This window comes from Pongo abelii, chromosome 11, assembly GCF_028885655.2.
Source record: "Pongo abelii isolate AG06213 chromosome 11, NHGRI_mPonAbe1-v2.0_pri, whole genome shotgun sequence".
Classification (NCBI taxonomy): Eukaryota; Metazoa; Chordata; class Mammalia; order Primates; family Hominidae; genus Pongo; species Pongo abelii.
This window is the reverse complement of record NC_071996.2, coordinates 20,094,882-20,115,151: the sequence shown is the minus strand read 5'-3', so window position 1 is coordinate 20,115,151 and position 20,270 is coordinate 20,094,882. Positions and strand designations below refer to the sequence as shown.

The 20,270-nt window shown below is 42.2% G+C and overlaps 1 protein-coding gene across 6 annotated transcripts in view; it reads right to left on the bottom strand.

The window, feature by feature from the left end:
- WDR33 (WD repeat domain 33) overlaps positions 1 to 20,270 on the bottom strand; it is a 104,092-nt gene that overhangs the window by 75,564 nt on the left and 8,258 nt on the right. The gene's annotated exons all lie outside the window — the stretch shown is intronic.

The following is a 20,270-nucleotide window of genomic DNA, read 5'->3' as shown; positions in this document are numbered from 1 at the left end:
CACACGCCTGTAATCTCAGCTACTCGGGAGGCTGAGGCAGGAGAATTGCTTGAACCCAGGAGGCGGAGGTTGCGGTGAGCCAAGAATACACCATCACACTCCAGCCTAGGCAACAAGAGCGAAATTCTTTTTCTCAAAAAAAAAAAAAAAAAAAAAAAATCCATGCTGAGAACACACATATGGAACATTCAAAGTCAAGTGTTTTACAACTGCTGCTACAAATTTGTTGATCACTAAACTTGACATTAAAAATCAATTTTCAGCCGGGCACAGTGGCTCATGCCTGTCATCCTAGCACTTTGGGAGACCAAGGCGGGAGGGTCATTTGAGGTCAGCAATTCAAGACCAGCCTGACCAACATGGTGACACCCTGTCTCTACTAAAAATACAAAAAATTAGCCAGGGATAGTGGCGCACGTCTGTAATATCAGCTACTCGAGAGGCTGAGGCAGGAGAATAGCTTGAACCTGGGAGGCAGGGGTTGCGGTGAGCCGAGATTGCACCACTGCACTCCAGCCTGGGCACCAGAGCAAGACTCTGTCTCAAAAAAAAGATCAATTTTCACTAACCAAATGTGGCAGTTTTCTAGATTTCTAGCTTTCAGGTATGGCCTTAGTTGCATAATTTTTCATAACTTGGGGGAAGCAGCTTCCACTGTGTACAGTAGGCTCTCTATATCTATCCGTTCTGCATCCATGGATTCAACCGAGGAAGAAAAATATTAGAGGGGAATAAATGGATGGTTGCATCTGTACTAAACAATATAGTGTAACAACTATTTACACAGCATTCACATAGTATTAGGTATTATAAGCAATCTAAAGAAAATTTAAAGTATACAGCAGGAGCCGGGAGTGGTGGCTCACGCCTGTAATCCCAACACTTTGGGAGGCCAAGGCAGGCGGATCACAAGGTCAGGAGATCGAGACCATCCTGGCTAACATGGTGAAACCCCATCTCTACTAAAAATACAAAAAATTAGCCGGGTGTGGTGGCAGGTGCCTGCAGTCCCAGCTACTTGGGAGACTGAGGCAGGAGAATGGTGGGAACCTGGGAGACAGAGCTTGCTGTGAGCCGAGATCATGCCACTGCAACAGAGTGAGACTCTGTCTCAAAAACTAATAATAATAAAATAAAGTATACAGCAGGATATGTGTATATTATATGCAAATGCTACACCATTTTATCTAAAGGACTTGAGCATCTGTGGATTTTGGTATTGTTGGGGATTCCTAGTACTACTCCCCCATGGATACTAAGGGACTACTAAGCTATAAAATTACTGAAGTATTTCAGTGAATACTACTTTAGACATGTTTAATCCATGTTACCTGATACTATACTGGGCATTTACATTCAGTTTTCTGTGCCATTTCAAAAGCTAACTTTAACATATAAAGCACATGACCACAAACATGGCTGTCTTCCTCATTAGAAGTAATAACTCAGTATTTCAAAAGTGTGACATTAGGATAGAGAAACCAGCACTTTTTTGTCAAGTTTTCAGTGGAGACTAATGTCAGGGATTACTGGATGTGGTTTTCTGCCTTTCATCAGCACACAAAGCAAAAGGGTTTTCCTACCCAGGTGATTTTAAAGTGCAACAAAATTTGGGAACTGGACTAAGTAATTTGGACAGTCTACTTCCGAAACAGCTTCCTTACAAAAGCAAGTTCTTCAGCTATTTTATTTCAGGACTCCTTTTTGTTTTTTTTGAGACAGAGTCTCGCTCTGGTGCCCAGGCTGGAGTACAGTGGCATGATCTCGGCTCGCTGCAACCTCCGCCTCCCAGGTTCAAGTGATTCTTCTGCCTCAGTCTCCCGAGTAGATGAGATTACAGGCGTGCACCACCACCCCCAGCTAATTTTTTGTATTTTTAGTAGAGACAAGGTTTCACCATGTTGGTCAGGCTGGTCTTGAACTCCTGACTTCAAATGACCCTCCTGCCTCGGTCTCCCAAAGTGCTGGGATTACAGGCGTGAGCCACCGCACCTGGCCAGCACCTCCTTATTCTTTTAAACAGTGAAGATTCCCCAAAATTTTTGTTTACTGTGGTATTGGATACTGGCCACATTAGAAATGAAAAAAAAAGTTTTTAAAATATTAATTCATTTTTAAATAATGATAAACTCATTATCTTTCCTTTCCCAAAAGCAATCAGTGAGAAAAGTAGCATTGTTTTTCACATTTCTGCTTATCTTTTTAGTATCTAGCTTAATTGAAAACAGCTGCTTTCTCATGTTTGCTTCTGCATTCAGTCTGCTGCAATACGTTATTTGAGTTAAAGTATATGAAAAATAGCCGGGCATATATGAAATATATTATGAAAAAAAATCTGGATTCACACATTTATACATCTAGAAAAGAGTATTTTCATAGCCTTCTAAGACAACTGTAGATATTCTATGATACTCTTTCCCAAAAACAAGCACTAATATATGAAATACTAACTGCAATGTGTCATCTGAAATCATATTTTTTATCCTTTTTTTTGTTTTTCGAGACAGGGTCTCACTCTGTCACCCAGGCTGGAGTGCAGTGGTGCAATCACGGCGCCCTGCAGCTTGACCACGTAGGCTCAGGTCATCTTCCACCTCAGCCTCCAGAGTAGCGGGGACTACAGGTACGTGACACCTCACCTGGCCAATTTTTGTATTTTGTAGAGATGGGGTTTCACCATGTTGCCCCAGCTGGTCTTGAACTCCTGGGCTCTATCTATCTACTCACCTTGACCTCCCAAAGTACAGAGACTACAGGTGTGAGCCACTGTGCCTAGCCTTGAAATTGTATCAACGAGCTTTTTATACTCTGTTACATTAAAATCCATTGATTTGTCCTGCAATTTGAATGGAACTTTTACTCATGCATGATTTTATAACATCATGCACTGACCATCTGGAAAATACTGGTTCCAGAGAATTACGTATATCATCCAATTTTTATTACATTCCTTATAAAATATAACTTTCCTTAAAATCACCATTGTTCTCATCTTAAAATGTATTAATTATTGGGAACCTCAACTTTACAATGGCAGATACAAGCTTTCCAAACTTCTTATCTTGAAAGCTCAGATTTTTATCACTGGCAATAAATACTGTTTTCCTTGAATCAACAGGTTGCCTCCATTCATTTTCAAGAAAAATATTTGTTGTGTACCCAGGTATGAATGCCATAGTTTGTCATTCTTTTAATTTTTTTCCTATGGTCTTTGTTATTTAGAGTTTTAGGTTCACAGCAAAATTGAACAGAAAGTACAAAGTTCCCATACATTCTCTCTCAACACACACAGCCCTCCCCACCCCTAACATCCCACATCAGTAGGGAACATTTGTTAGAATCAATGAACCAACATTGATGCATCATTATCACCCAAAGTCCATAGTATACATACATATGTATTAGTATACATAGGTTCACTCTTGATGTGCGTTCTCTTGAGTTGTGACAAATGTATAATGACATGTATCCACACAGAATAGTTTCTGCTGCCCTAAAAATCCTCCGCTCTACCTATTCATCCTTCCCTCCCCCAAGCTCCTGGCTATTTACTCATCTTTTTACTGTCTCCACAGTTTTGCCCTTTCCAGAATGTCATACAGTTGGAACCATACAGTGTGGAGCATTTTGAGACTGGCTTCTTTTACTCAGCAATATGCATTTAAGGTTCCTGCATGTCTTTTCAGGTCTTGATAGCTTTTTTTTGTTTTTACTACTATTACTTTTCATTACTCTATGGATGTACCAAACTTTGTTTACCCACTCCCCTACTGAAAGACATCTCGGTTGCCTCCAAGTTTTGGCAATTATGAACAAAACTACTATAAACATTTGTGTGCAAGTTTTTGGGTAGATGTTATTTTCAACTCATGTGGGTAAATACCAAGGAGCCAGGTTGCTAGATCACACGATAAGGGTATGCTTGGTCTCGTAAGAAACTGCCTAACTATATTCTAAAGTAGGTGTACCATTCTGCATTCCAACTGGCAAAGTGAGAGTTTTTGCTGCTCCGTATCGTTGACAGCATTTGGTGTGGTAGCTGCTTTGAATTTTTGCCATTCTAAAAGGTCTGTAGTATTATCTCGTTTATTTTATTCTATTTTTTGAGAGAGTCTCCCTCTGTCACCTAGCCTGAAGTGCAGTAGCACAATCAGAGCTCACTGCAGCTTACACTTCCTAGGCTCAAACAATCCTCTCACCTCAGCCTCCTGAGTAGCTAAGACCACAGGCATGTGCCACCATGAGTGGTTAAATTGTTCTTTTTTTTGTAGAGACAGAGTCTCACTGTGTTGTCCAGGCTAGTCTGGAACTCCTAGGCTGAAGCAATCCTCCTGCTTTGGCTTTCCAAAGTGCTGTGATGACAGGCATGAGCCACAGTGCCCAGCTGATACTGTTTTTCTCTTATTTCCATATCCAGATGTTCACTATTACAATATAGAAATACAATATTTTGGCAGGACGCGGTGGCTCACGCCTGTATTCTCAACACTTTGGGAGGCTGAGGCAGAAGGATCACTTGAGGCCAGGAGTTCAAGACCAGCTCCGTCAACATGGCAAAACCTTGTCTCTACTAAAAATACAAACATTAGCTGGGCATGGTGGTGCACACCTGTGATCCCAGCTACACAGGAGGCTACAGCATGAGAAATGCTTGAATCTGGGAAGTTGGAGATTTCAGTGAGCCAAGATTGCGTCACTGCACTCCAGCCTGGGCAAAACAGCAAGACTCTGTCTCAAAATATATATATGTATTTTTTAAAAATATGTTGTCCATATATCCTATAACCTTGATAAACTCAACTTACTCTAGAAGCTTTCTTGTAGATTCCATGGGATTTTCTACATAGACAATATATCATCTGCAAAGAGGTACAATTTTATTTCTTCCTTTCTGTTCTAAAAGCCTTTTCATTTCTTTTTCTTGCCTTATTGTATTGTTCCAAACTTTAGAGAGGAGGCATTTCTCCTTTACTATTAAGTATGACATAACTACAGATTTTTTGTAGATGCCCTTTATCAGATTGAAGTAAATCCTTTCTATTACTGGTTTGTTAAAAAAAAAAATTTTTGAGACACGGTCTCACTCTGTCACCCAGGCTGGAGTGCAGTGGTGTGATCTCGGCTCACTGCAGCCTCCACCTCCCAGGCTCAAGCAATCCTTTCACCTCAGCCTCCAGAATAGCTTGGACTACAGGTGCATGCCACCAAGCCTGGCTAATTTTTTGTATTTTTAGTAGAGACAGGGTTTCAACATGTTGCCCTGGCTGGTCTCCATCTCCTAGGCTCAAGAGATACTGCTGCCTCAGCCTCCCAAAGTGATGGGATTACAAGCATGAGCCACCACGCTTGGCCTGTAAAAATTATCATGAAAGTATACTGGAGTTTGTCAAATACTTATTCTCCATCTAAAGAGATGATCATATGGTTTTCCTTAGTCTCCTAATAGACTAAATTAGCCTGACCGATTTTCAAATCTTGAACCAGCCTTGTATTCCCAGAATAAACCTCATTGATCACAACGTATTATCCTTTTTATACTATATATTGCTGGATTTGAGTTACTAATATTTTGTTGTGACTTCTGGATCTATGTTCATGAGGGATACTGGTGTGGTTTTCTTTTCTTGTAATTATCTGTATCTGGTTTTATATCAAGTCTCATAAAATGATTTGAGAGGCATGCCTTCTAATATTTCCTGGATGAGAGTATGTAGAATTGATATTATTCTTAAATATTTGGTAGAACTGGCCAGTGAAACCATCTCAACCTCAACTTTCCTTTGGAAGATTTTTAACTATAAATTCAATTCATTTAACTATGAATTCAATTTTATTTTATTTTCGCAACCAGGTCTCACTCCATTGCCCAGGCTACAGCGCATGGCCAGAGGACCACAATTCACTGCAGCCTCGAACTCCTGGGCTCAAGCGATCCTCTTGTCTCAGCCTCCCAAGTAGCTGGGACAATAAACACATTACCCACACCCAGCTTGAATTCTATTTCTTTAATAGATATAGGACTATTCAAGTTATATATTTCTTCTTGAGTGAGTTTTAGTAGTTTGTGTCTTTGAAGGAGTTGATCAATTTCTCCTAAGTCATCAAATTTAGGGGCATGGAATTCTTCATGATATTGCCTTATCATCATTTTAATGTCTGTAAGATCTGTAGTAATATTCCCCCTTTCATTCCTGATATTGTTCACTTGGGCCCCCTCCTTAACCTCTCCCCATCTCTCTCAACAGTCTGTCATTCTTTCAAGTCAAAATTGGGCTCCATGGAAAAAGTAAATAGTACAATTATGTAAGTGCTTTCTCTCAAGAAAATTGCCCTACTTCTATAAATAGCAAAAGTGCTTTATCCAAACTCTTTCCCCCCCACCCCCCCCACAAGCAACTGGGTCTCACTCTGTCACCCAGGCTACAAGGCAGTGGCACAATCATACCTCACTGCAGCCTCAAACTCCTGGGCTCAAGCAATCCTCCCCACTCGGCCTCCCAAAGTACTGTGATTACAGACATGAGCCACCACAGCGAGCCCACACTTCCCATTTCATCATGTGCTATGTATTAGTCTACCTGGCTGCCATAAAAATACCATAGACTAGGTGGCTTAAACCACAGAAATTTAGTTTTTCACAGTTCTAGAGCTGGAAGTCCAAGATCAAGGTGCCAGCACAGCCAGGTCCAAGTGAGGGCTCTCTTTCTGGCTTGACGGAAATTGAAACAGCAAACTTTCTGGTGTTTCTGCTATTAAAGGTATTATTCCCATCATGAGGGCCCCAACCTCATGACCTCAGCTAAACCTAGTGATGTCCCAGAGGCCCCATCTCCAAATGTCATCACACTGGGGGTTACTACTTCAGCATACAATATAAAGGAATACAACTCAATCCAAAGCATCCTATATTAGAAATCATATGCTCAAGAGGTGAAATTTAATAAAATTATATTTACCACTTCATCAGTGACATTAAGTGAAATTGTCTTTTTTCTTTTCAACTACCAGCATGAGGTAAAAGTAACATACCTACTACAGTTTGGTAGCACTGCCTTGAATGATGCTAAGGAGCTAGTAGTTTTATCCATTACTGCTTTTATAACATAACTGCAAGCATCAACAGTACAAAGGCCTTATAATGTCTTAGTATCTTTTTTTTTTTTTTTTTGAGACGGAGTCTCATGCTGCCACCCAGGCTGGAGTGCGGTGGTATGATCTCAGCTCACTGCAACCTCTGCCTCCCGAGTTCAAGCGATTCTCCTGCCTCAGCCTCCTGAGTAGCTGGGATTATAGGCGTGCACCACCACGCCTGGCTAATTTTTGTATTTTTAGTAGAGACTGGGTTTCACCATGTTGGTCAGGCTGGTCTCGAACTCCCGACCTCAAGTGATCCACCCGCCTCAGCCTCCCAAAGTGCTGGCATTACAAGCATGAGCCACCGCACCCAGCCGTCTTAGTATCTTAGTAGTGGTATGAAAACAGTTCTGACCTCACTTGGAGAACTCATCACTGCCTTACAGAATTAACTTCAACTAACAAAGGAAAAAAAAATTCCAAACTGAGATGTTTATTAGCAATTTAAGCTATTCTTGGCAGGGCAGGTAGCTCACGCCTATAATCCCAGCACTTTGGGAGGCTGAGGCAGGCTGATCACTTGAGGTCAGAAGTTTGAGACCAGCTTGGCCAACATGGTGAAACCCCGTCTCTACTAAAAATACAAAAATTAGATGGGCATGGTAGTGTGCAGTGTGCGCCTGTAATCCCAGCTACTCAGGAGGCTGAGGCAGGAGAATCACTTGAACCTGGGAGGCAAAGGCAGAGGCTGCAGTGAGCCAAGATTGTGCCACTGCACTCCAGACTGGGCAAAAAAGAGTGAGATCCCGTCTCAAAAAGAAAAAAAAAAAAAAAGGTATTATTACAAATAAATCATGAGAGATAGTAAAACTTGATCCATTCACAAACTTTCCAAATTTGATTATTAGGTAAATTAGCAAATTAGGTAAATGATCAAGCTATACTTTTCACTTGACGACTCTGTTATCTTAGGAGAAAATATAAAGTTCCATGGGGTCTAAAAAGGAAAAAAATAAAAACTACCTTGATTAGAGTACCTGGGTTGTGATGAAACAAACAAAGCAGGCCAGTGGTATACTATAAACACACTCAGAGAGAGATACATCAGAAACATTACCACTGATTGCCTCTGGGGAAAAAAAATTAGATAAGTTAGCATAAAAGTGAAGAGAAATTTCAGGTGTACCTTTTGAATTTCATACATGTATGTGTATCCACTATCCCCCAAGATAAATTAAAATTTATTTCACAGCTAATATCTAATGATTTGGTACATCAAAAACTCAATTTAGGGTCTGGCACGGTGGCTCATGCCTGTAATCCCAGCACTTTGGGAGGCCGAGGCGGGTGGATCATCTGAGGTCAGGAGTTCGAGACCAGCCTGGCCAACATGGTGAAACTCCGTCTCCACTAAAAATATAAAAATTAGCTGGGCATGATGGCGGGTGCCTGTAATCCCACCTACTCGGGAGGCTGAGGCAGGAGAATCGCTTCAACCCGGGAAGAGGAGGTTGCAGTGAGCCGAGATCATACCACTGCACTCCAGCCTAGGCAACAGAGCAAGACTCTGTCTCAAGGAAAAAAACCAAAAAGCTCAATTTAGTCCAGGCAAGGTGGGTCAAGCCTGTAATCCCAGCACTTTGGGAGGCCAAGGCAGGAGGATCACTTGAGGCCAGGAGTTCAAGACCACCCTGAGCAACATACTGAGACCCCATCTCTACAAAAATAAAATAAATTAGCCGGGCATGGTGGCAGGTACTTGTGGTCCTAGCTACTTAGAAGGCTGAGGAAGTAGAATCACCTGAATCCAGGTGTTTGAGGCTGCAGTGAGTTATGATCATGCCACTATACTCCAGCCTGGGTGACAAAGCAAGACCCTGTCTCGAAAACATGAAAACAAACAAAAAGACTCAATGTAAAACAGTATGAAATTTCACCATCTTACTCAACTTGGGAAATAGAAGCCAGAATTAAGTTTTAAGAAACTATATTGTTCGGGCAGGCACACTGGCTCACGCCTGTAATCCTTGAACTTTGCGAGGCCGAGGCAGGAGGAAAGATTGAGCTCAGAAGTTCGAGACCAGCCTGGGCAACATGGTGAAACCCTGTCTCTACCAAAATACAAAAAATTAGCCAGGAGTGGTAGTGCACCCCTGTGGCCCCAGCCACTTGGGTGGCTGAGGCGGGAGAATCATTTGAGCCCAGGAAGTCAAGGCTGCAGTGGTCGAGGTTGCAGTGAGCCAAGATCGCGCCACTGCACTCCAGCCTGGGTGACAGAGCGAGATCTTGTCAAGAAAGACAGACAGACAGAAAGACAGACAGAGACAAGAAAGCAAGCAAGCAAGCAAGCAAGAAAGCAAGCCAGCCAGGCACAGTGGCTCATGCCTGTAATCCCAGCACTTTGGGAGGCGGAGGCAGGTGGATCACCTGAGGTCAGGAGTTCTAGACCAGCCTGGCCAACATGGTAAAACCCCGTCTCTACTAAAAATACAAAAATTAGCTGGGCGTGGTGGCAGGTGCCTGTAATCCCAGCTACTCAGAGGGCTGACGCAGGAGAATCGCTTGAACTCGGGGGGGCAGAGGTTGCAGTGAGCCGAGATTGCACCATCACACTCCAACCTGGGGGACAAGAGCGAGACTTCATTAAAGGAAAGGAAAGGATAGGAAAAGAAAAGAGACAAAGACAAGACGAAAGAGGCCAGGCATAGTAGCTCATGCCTGTAATCCCAGCACTTTGGGAGTCCAAGGAGGGCAGATCACTTGAGATCAGGAGTTCAAGACCAACCTGGCCAATATGGTGAAACCCTGTCTCTACTAAAAATACAAAAATTAGCTGGGCGTGGTGGCAGGTGCCTGTAATCCCAGCTACTCAGAGGGCTGAGGCAGGAGAATCGCTTGAACTCGGGGGGGCAGAGGTTGCAGTGAGCCGAGATTGCACCATCGCACTCCAACCTGGGGGACAAGAGCGAGACTTCATTAAAGGAAAGGAAAGGATAGGAAAAGAAAAGAGACAAAGACAAGACGAAAGAGGCCAGGCATAGTAGCTCATGCCTGTAATCCCAGCACTTTGGGAGTCCAAGGAGGGCAGATCACTTGAGATCAGGAGTTCAAGACCAACCTGGCCAATATGGTGAAACCCTGTCTCTACTAAAAATACAAAAATTAGCCAGGTGTAGTGGCGGGCACCTGTTGTTCCAGCTACTCAGTAGGCTAAGGCAGGAGAGTCGCTTGAACCCAGGAGGCAGAGGTTGCAGTGAGCCGAGATCATGCCACTGCACTCCAGCCTGGGCGACAAAGCAAGACTCCGTCTAAAAAAAAAAAAAAAAAAAAGAAAAAAGGAAAAGAAATACTTTCAAGCTGGGTGTGGTGGTGTGCACCTGTAATCCTAGCTACTGGGAGGCTAAGGCGGGAGGATCACTTGAGCCCAGTAGTTCAAGTCCTGAGCAACATGATAAGACCCTGGTGTCAAAACATAAAAATAAAATACTTTCTATTCCTAAACTGCATGCTACTAATTTGTAGGTTGATGGTGAACATGGAATCAGTACAAGGGAAGTAAGTTATGAAGCAATAACTTCTTTTTCTTTTTTTTTTTTGAGAGGGAGTCTCACTCTGTTGCCCAGGCTGGAGTGCGATGGTGCGATCTCGGCTCACCACAACCTCCGCCTCTCAGGTTCAAGCAATTCTCCTGCCTCAGCCTCCTGAGTAGCTGGGACTACAGGCGTGTGCCACCATGCCCGGCTAATTTTTGTATTTTTAGTAGAGACAGGGTTTCACTATGTTGGCCAGGATGGTCTAGAACTCCTGACCTCGTGATCTGCCCACCTCGGCCTCCCAAAGTGTTGGGATTACAGGCGTGAGCCATTGTGCCCTGCCTGAAACAATAACTTTTAATGCTGAAGGCCCTAATACCCTGATGGGTCCCAATCTCTAGAACACAGCTACACCTGTCAGGCAGGCAGAATTACATTTTTTTAGTCCATAACAATGGACAAATTAGTTAGATTTGTAGAATTATATACTCCAGTTTAAAGAAAATACAGAGGAAAAAAGTTACCAAACCATAGGATACACAAACATACAAGAAATTCTACAAGAAAACAGCCTAAGCAACATGGCAAAACCTCCTCTCTATAAAAAAAAAATACCAAAAAGTTAGCCAGGCGTGGTGGCATGCTCCTGTGGTCACAGCTACTGGGAAGGCTGAGATGGAGAGGATCACTTGTGCACAGGAGGTCCAGGCTACAGCGAGCTGAGATGGAGCCACTGCACTCTAGCCTGGGCAACACAGCAAGGCTTTGTCTCCGGGAGAAAAAAAAAAAAAAAAAAAAAAAAACTGTCTTGAAACCTCCAGAAGTTAATGCAAGAAGGAGAAAATGGGGAGGGGAGAGCTATTCTAGATGAAACTAAAAGATAAAAGCAACCTTGATGGAATGTTGGTTCTTTAAAAAAAAAAAAAAAAAAAAAAAAACAGTTGCCTAAGATATTTTGGGGCAATTAGGTAAACTTGGTATACACAATAGATTTGCCTAGGTAAATTAGGTAAATAGAACAGGCTTTAATATTAGGTGATTACTGTTAAATTTTTTTTTTTTTTTTCTGAGACAGTCTTGCTCTGTCACCTAGACTGGAATGCAGTGGCACCATCATAGCTCACTGCAACCTTGACCTCCTGGGCTCAAGTGATCCTCCCACCTCAGCCTCCTGAGCAGCTGGGACTATACAGCATGTGCCACCACATCTGGCTAATTTTTGTATATTTTTTTAGAGTCAGGGTTTCAACATGTTGCCCAGGCTGGTCTCAAACTCCTGGCCTCAAGGGATCTGCCCGACTCAGCCTCCCAAAGTGCTGGGATTACGGGCATAAACCACCACACCTGGCTGTTAATTTTCTCATGTGTGAGATAGCACTATTGTGGTTAAGGAAAATCTCTACTGCAGCGAGCACAGGGGCTCACGCCTATAATCCCAGCACTGTGGGAGACCAAGATAGGTCCCATCACTTGAGCTCAGGAGTTCATGTCCAAGCCTAGCCTGAGCAACAAAATGAGACCCTGACTCTACAAAAAAATCATTTCTTGGGCTCTTTCCCAGCATACATACACATACTCTCTCTCTCTCATTTCCTCTTTCCTGTTTCAATTTTAGTTTTCTTCATTACATGCTTTTTTATTCCATTTTATTAACCAGTTTTATTCCCACCTTTTATGTACACTATTTTCATGTCCTTTGTATACTGCCTTCAGGGAAAACAATCTACTTTAATGTCTTTGTATTTTTGTCTCCTAAATGACTAGGTTCAGGGAAAAAGTTTCAGTACACATTTTGGTTGTTTGAATTTTGAATTAAAAAGCATACTTCTTATATCCTTGGAGTTAACAACAAAGAATAATTTAACCGGAAAAACTGTTTGTTTCCCCAAGGTCAAACTATAATCAATCCTCATTAGTCCCAGATTCTGCATTTGCGAATTTACCTACTTGCTAAAATTGACCTGTAGCCCCAAAATCAATACTCACAGTGCACCGCCAGTCATTCCACCACACAAAGCACATGAATGTCCATGAATGATCACCATGGCAGGGAAAATTTTCATCTGCTCAGAGCACAAGTTACCACCTCAGGTCAAACAAGGCAACACTCTACCTTCGTATGTCAGCTCTCATACTGTAAACAAATGTCTTTTTCCCACTCTACCGAGTGTTGCATTTTTCACGTTTGTACTTTTTGTTGGTGATTTCACTATTTCAACTGGTCCCCCAGGTAGTGCTAAAGTGCTGTCTAGTATTCCCAAGTGCAAGAAGGCTGACGTGCAGTGAGCCATGATCACACCACTGTATTCCAGCCCCTAATAATACTGACTACAATTTGAGTGCCTGATATATATGAGGGAGGCACTGAGCTACCCACTTGGTATATACAATTACATTATATACACATGTATATGAACACACATGTATATGAACACACATTTAAAATCTACCAAGAAAAGTTCTGTCAGTTCCCATGATTATCTGGCAGATTTAAAGGCTAAAAATTGTTACTAGAATTAAAGCAGAATAATGCCCTAGTTGGTAAATCAATTTTGAACAAAGTTAGATATGACAACTCTTGCAAATCACAAAATAATTAATGTAACCAGTTGATTCCTGATGGATGATTTTCCTATTTTAGACCTTTTAGCTACACAATAATAACTGATAAATGTTAGCTCTCTCTCAAAGACATTAAACCAGGCCAGGTGCAGTGGCTCGTGTCTGTAATCCCAGCACTTTGGGAGGCTGAGGTAGGCAGATCATGAGGTCAGAAGTTCGATATCAGCCTGGCCAACATGGTGAAACCCCGTCTCTACTAAAAATACAAAAATTAGCTGGGCGTGGTGGCACACACCTGTAATCCCAGCTACTCAGGAGGCTGAGGCAGGAGAATCACTTGAACCCAGGAGGCAGAGGTTGCAGTCAGCCAAGATCACACCACTGCACTCCACCCTGGGCGACAGAACAAGACTACGTCACACACAAAAAAAGATATTAAGCCAAAAAACCCCTCTAAGCTATATTATGAAATGTTTTAGTGGCTTTTTTTGTAAAAGTGGGAACACTAAACTGGTATTCAGGTGACCTGAATTCTGCCACTATGTAATTATGAACAAATTTAATCTCTCCAGTGTTGTTTGCTTATCTTCAAATTAAAGGGTCTAGATTTGATGATCTCTAGAGGCAAAATAATTTCATAATTTCAAAATTACAGGCCAACAGGCCAGGCACGGTGGCTCAAGCCTGTAATCCCAACACTTCAGGAGGCTGAGGCTGGTGGATCACCCGAGCTCAGAAGTTCGAGACCAGTCTGAGCAACATGGCAAAACCCTGTCTCCACCAAAAACACAAAAACTTAGCCGGGCATGGTGGTACACAACTGTGGGTCCCAGCTACTCAGGGGGCTGAAGCAGGAGGACTGCTTGAGCCCAGGAAGTCGAGGTTCCAGTAAGCCAAGATCACACCACTGCACTTCAACCTGGGTGACAGAGTGAGACCCCATCTCAAAAGATTACGTAGAAAGCAAGTAAGAAATTTCCAAAATTCCTTTCTTAAACCTGGCTTAACAAATGAATTTAAGCCGGGCATGGTGGCTCATGCCTGTAATCCCAGCACTTTGGGAGGCCGAGGCGGGTGGATCGCCTGAGATCAGGAGTTCAAGACCAGCCTGGCCAACATGGTGAAACCCTGTCTCTACTAAAAATACAAAATTTAGCCGGGCATGGCGGCGCGTGCCTGTAATCCCAGCTACTAGGGGGGCTGAGGCAGGAGGATCGCTTGAACCTGGGAAACAGAGATTGCAGTGAGCCAAGATCGTGCCACGGCACTCCAGCCTAGGCAACAGGGTGAGACACCATCGCAAAAAAAAAAAAAAAAAAAAAAAAAAAGAATTTAAAAGCATTTAACAAAATAGGAAAAGACAATCATTCCCAAAGGAACAATCCTAAAGAGCTGGTTGGCCCTGAATATTTCAAATCTGTCAATAGCAAGATAAAATGATAAGCTTAAGCTCTTATGAGCCTCTTGATTTCAGAACTGTGGTTCTCAGGTTCTAGTTCTACTATCTATACAGACCTAAAAGCCTAACCAGTTAACTAGTTCCTCAGTATATTTGGAATTTATGATGCCTTTTAATTACCTTATGACACATACCATCTTAACAGTTTGATATTTCCCTCCAAACAAGTCAGTTTGGATTTCAGAAAAACCAGTGTTATTAGAGATACGATGAACTGAAAGCTAAACAAATATCTAAAAAAGTCGTGAAAATTTTACTTGAACCTCCCTCTACTAAGTAAAATTTAACAGTTATTGAAAACTGCTCTTATTAGAGCCAAAACTAAAGCTTATAGCTTTCTTTTTTTTTTTTTTAAGCCAGTCAAATTTAGTAGTTGGGGGTTGTATATCAACTTCAGTGACACTAACGTTAATAAGTTCTGATAATCCACTACCATCAGACCAGCCAAAAGCTTATAGCTTTCTAACCACAAGGTCAAACTCACTATAGCTGCTTTCTAATAAAAAAGTCAAACTCATATTCACATTTATACCAATGGAGGAGAACCTACATTCTCAAATGAAAAAAATTAATTGCTTAACCAATTGCCAACTGCATTAAATACAGAGAATACATTCAGGACCTTGGGTTAGGTGAGGCTGCCTTAGATGTGATACCAATGCACAATAAACAAAAGAAAAAAGTAGGTAAATTGGACATAATCAAAATTGGAAACTTCTTTGCCTCAATGACACCGTAAAAAAATCAAAACATTGTCTTCCTACATATGACTTGGGAAAAAAAGTTAAAAAAAGGAAAACAAATCCACAAAAAGGGGAGAAATTTCTGCAAATCATGTATCTGATGAGACTTGCAACCAGAATATACAAAGAACTCTTAAAACTCAATAATAACAAGAAATAACCCAATTTCTTAAATGGGCAAAGAATGTGAATAGTTATTTCTCCAGAGAAGATATACAGGCTGGACACGGTGGCTCACGCCTGTAATCCCAGCACTTTGGGAGGCCAAGGCAGGTGGATCACTTGGGGTCAGGAGTTTAAGACCAGCCTGGCCAACATAGCGAAACCCCGTATCTGCTAAAAATACAAAAATTAGCCGGGCATGGTGGCAGGCACCTGTAATCCCAGCTACTCAGGAGGCTGAAGTGGGAGAATCGCTTGAACCCAGGAGGCAGAGGTTGCAGTGAGATCACACCACTGTACTCCAGCCCGGGCAACAGAGTGAGACTCTGTCTCAAAAAAAAAAAAGGAAGATATACAAATGACAATAAGCCCAGGAAAATATTCCAGCATCAATAGAAAAATGCAAAACAAAACCATGATGAGCACCAGGAACAGTGATTCCAGCTACTCAAACCACCTCCTGCTGGAGTTCAGGCAGGAGGATTGCTTGAGCCCAAGAGTTCGAGGCTGCAGTGCACTGTGATCACACCTGCACTCCTGCCTGGGCAACAGAGTGAGACCCCATCTCTAAAATATATAAATAAGTGAATACCACAATGAGATAACACTTCACATCCACTGGGATGGCTATGGTCAAAAAAAGGGAAAATAAGAAGTGTTAGTGAGAATGTGGAGAAACAGTAACCCTCATGAGAAGTCCGTCTGGATTACAAAAGAATAGTGGTTGTTAGGCATAAAATAAACTGAAAGTTACGTGGGAAAATAGTCAAGAATTTCCTCAAATGTTAAATGTCGAAATACCATGTGACCCAGCAATTCTACTCCTAGGTAAATTCCCAAGGGAACTGAAAGCATTATGTCCACACAAATATTTGTACACAAATGTTTACAGCAGCGTTATTCATAATAATCAAAAAGTGAAAACAATCCTAATGTCCATCAACTGAGATGGGAATCATAAAAATTACAGCTTCTGATCCCAAATCACCGTCAACACTTAACAAAAATAATCTTTTTCCTTAAAAACAAGAAGCAAGCCTGGGCGCAGTGGCTCACACCTGTAATCCCAGAACTTTGGGAGGCCAAGGCAGGCGGATCACGAGGTCAGGAGATCGAGACCATCTGGCTAACACAGTGAAACCCCGTCTCTGCTAAAAAAATTCAAAAAAAGTTAGCCAGGCGTGGTGGAGGGCGCCTGTAGTCCCAACTACTCGGGAGGCTGAGGCAGAAGAATGGCATGAACCCGGGAGGCAGAGCTTGCAGTGAGCTGAGATCGCACCACTGCACTCCGGCCTGGGCAACAGAGAGAGACTCCATCTCAAAAAAAAAAAAAAAAAAAAAACCAACAAGCAAAAAAATTCAAATGTTATGAAGGAATTGCAGAGGGAAAAAAATATAGACCTTACAAAGCCTATTTCTGTAAACTGTACTTGGCCCTGAGTTTTAATTTAAATCTATTGCTGTATATGAAACTGAAACTTTGTTAAAGCTATTTAAGACAGAAATCTCCTTCCTTTTACAAAAAAAAAATTGCGTACACAGTAGTTCCACAATAAACTGGTTAAAGCTCTTCACTGAAACTTTTAATAGTCTAACTTCTGAAACTCAACGATAGCTGTAGTGATGGAATATTACTATCACTGGGTTGTAAAACTTTAGGATAGGCATGGTGGCTCATGCCTATTGTAATCTCAACACTTCAGGAGGCCAAAGTGGGAAGACTGAGCCCAGGAGTTTGAGACCAGCCAGGACAGACAACATAGTGAGACCCTGTCTCTAGGGAAAAAAAAAAAAAAAGAAAAGAAAAACAAAATTAGCCAGGCATGGTGACACACACCTGTTGTCCCAGCTGCTCGGGAGGCGGGAGGCTAAGGCAGGAGGTTTGCTTGAGCCCGGGAGGTTGAGGCACAGTGAGCTATGATTATACCACTGTACTCCAGCAGGGGTAACAGAAGGAGACCTTTTCTCAGAGGAAAAAAACACACACACACAGAAAATAATAACTGTTGGTAAGAATACGAAGAAATTGGAACCACTGTGTACTGACTGTAAAATGGTACAATGAGGCTGGTCACGGTGGCTCACACCTGTAATCCTAGCACTTTGGGAGGCCATGGTGGGAGGATCACTTTGAGGCGAAGACCAGCCTGAGCAACACAGTGAGACCCTGTCTCTAAAAAACAAACAAACAACACACAACAACAACAAAAAAAACAGTACAATCACTATGAAAAACAGTATAGAGGTTCTCCAAAAATGTTAAAAACAGAATTACATTATGAGCCAGGTGCAGTGGTTCATGCCTATCTCAGCACTTTGTGGGGCGGAGGCACGAGGATCACTTGAGGTCAGAAGTTCAAGACCAGCCTAGCCAACATGGTGAAATCCCATCTCTACTAAAAATACAAAAAATTAGCCAGGCATGGTGGTGCACACCTGTAGTGCCAGCTACTCGGGAGGCTGAGGCAGGATAATTGCTTGAACCCAGGAGGCGGACGCTGCAGTGAGCTGAAATCATGCCACTGCACTCCTGCCTGGGTGACACAGTGAGACTCCATCTGAAAAAAAATGGTTAAGGCCAGGCACAGTGGCTCCAGCCTGTAATCCCAGCACTTTGGGAGGCTGAGGCAGGCAGATAACTTGAGGTCAGGAATTCCAGACCACCCTGGCCAACATGGTAAAACCCCGTCTCTACTAAAAATACAAAAATTAGCCAGGTGTGGTGGCATGCACCTGTAGTCCCAGCTACTCAGGAGGCTGAGGCAGGAGAATCACTTGAACCCAGGAGTGAGCTGAGATCACACCACTGCACTCCAGCCTGGAGGAGAGAGCAAGACTCCAACTAAAAAAAAAAAAAAAAAAAAAAAAAAATTTAAGACAGTAAAATGTTGCTATGCATTTATCACAATTTATAAAAAAAAAAAAAAATCAAGTGTCACAAGCATATACAGCATGCCAACTTTCTTCTAAGAATGTGAAAATAAGAATATACACAGTAAAAATTGGAGTGAACTCCAGAGCTCAGAGACAGAAGCAAGACTTAACTACTTTTTCTTCAGCCTCAGTCTCCCGGGTGCAAGCAATTCTCCTGCCTCAGCCTTCAGAGTAGCTAGGATTACAGGCACGTGCCACCACGCCTGGCTAATTTTTGTATTTTTAGTAGAGATGGGGTTTCACCACATTGGCCAGGCTGGTCTCAAACTCCTGACCCCAGGTGATCTGCCCGCCTCGGTTTCCCAAAGTGCTGGGATTACAGATGTGAGCCACCACGCCCAGCCAGTACTTTTTCAATATAGTATTTAATTTTATTCCTTCTGGGTCACAGGTGCTTAAAAAATTTTTTTCAGTAAATTTTAAACCATGTAAATAACGTATTAAAAAAACTAAATTACGGCTGGGTGCAGTGGCTCATGCCTTGTAATCCTAGTATTTTGGGAGGCTGAGGAGGGAGGATCCGATGACCCCAGGAGTTCAAGCCCAGACTGGGCAACATGGCAAAACCCAGACTATATAAAAAAATACAAAAAATTAGCCAGGCACAGTGGTGCGCACTTGTAGTTCCAGCTACTTGGGAGGCTAAAGTGGGAGGATCACCTAAACCTGGGAGGTTGAGGCTACAGGGAGCCAAAACTGCACCACTACACTCCAGCCTAGGTAACAGATTGAGATCTTGTCTCAAAAACAAACAAACAAAAAAACTAAATTAAGAGGAAGAAAAAGCAAACCCTAATAATGAATACAAACAAAAACTGTTAAATTTGATAATCAAAATAAACAAATTCAACAAACAAGCAGAAAAATGTTATTTCAAGTAACTTTTGAACAAAGTTCATCTTTAATGCAGTATACGCTAAGAAAAAAAGGACTGAAAAAAAACTGCACTTGGTAGGGTTATTGTTAGTAAAATACTGGCATTATAAATCTGAATCTGTTTTCTGTGTAGGAAATGCCACTAATGTTAACTTTGATTAGGAATTTAAAATACCAATGTAGGACAGGCACAGTGGCTCATGTCTGTAATCCCAACACTTTGAGAGGCCAAAGTGAGTGGATCCCTTAAGGCCAGGGGTTCGAGACCAGCCTGGCCAATATGGTAAAACCCCATCTCTACTAAAAATACAAAAATTAGCCAGACGCCTGTAATCCTAGCTGCTCGGGAGGCTGAGGCACAAGAATCGCTTCAACCCAGGAGGCAGAGGTTGCAGTGAGCTGAGATTGCACAACTGCACTCCAGCCTGGGTGACAGAGGGAGATTGTCTCAAAAAATAAATAAAATAAAATACCAATGTAAGCTGATGATTTTAAAAATCATGTTTTCTAGCTCTGTCCACTAAAAAGGGCGTACAAGCAAATGCATACACCACCAAGCATCCAAATCCTGGTTTATAAATAATATTTTCTACCAAAAGAAGTGGGACTCCTTGGAGAAATGGGAAGATATAAAAGGAAAGGAAAAGACAAGAAGGACTTGGGTTGTTTTGCCAAAAAAGCAAAGGAGCCCTCAAATTAACTGGGGTTAGTCCCAGGTGCCTGGGAGACTGAGGTAGGAGAATCACTTGAGCTCAGGAGTTCCAGGCTGCAGGCAGCTATGATCTTGCCACCGCACTCCAGCCTGGGCAACCAAGTGAGACCCTGTCTCAAAAAAAAAAAAAAAAAAAAGACCAAAAGCAACAAGGGCCAAAAACCTGCTCCTGCTTAAAGACTAAAGAGATATGAAATATCTAGATTGGGGCCAGG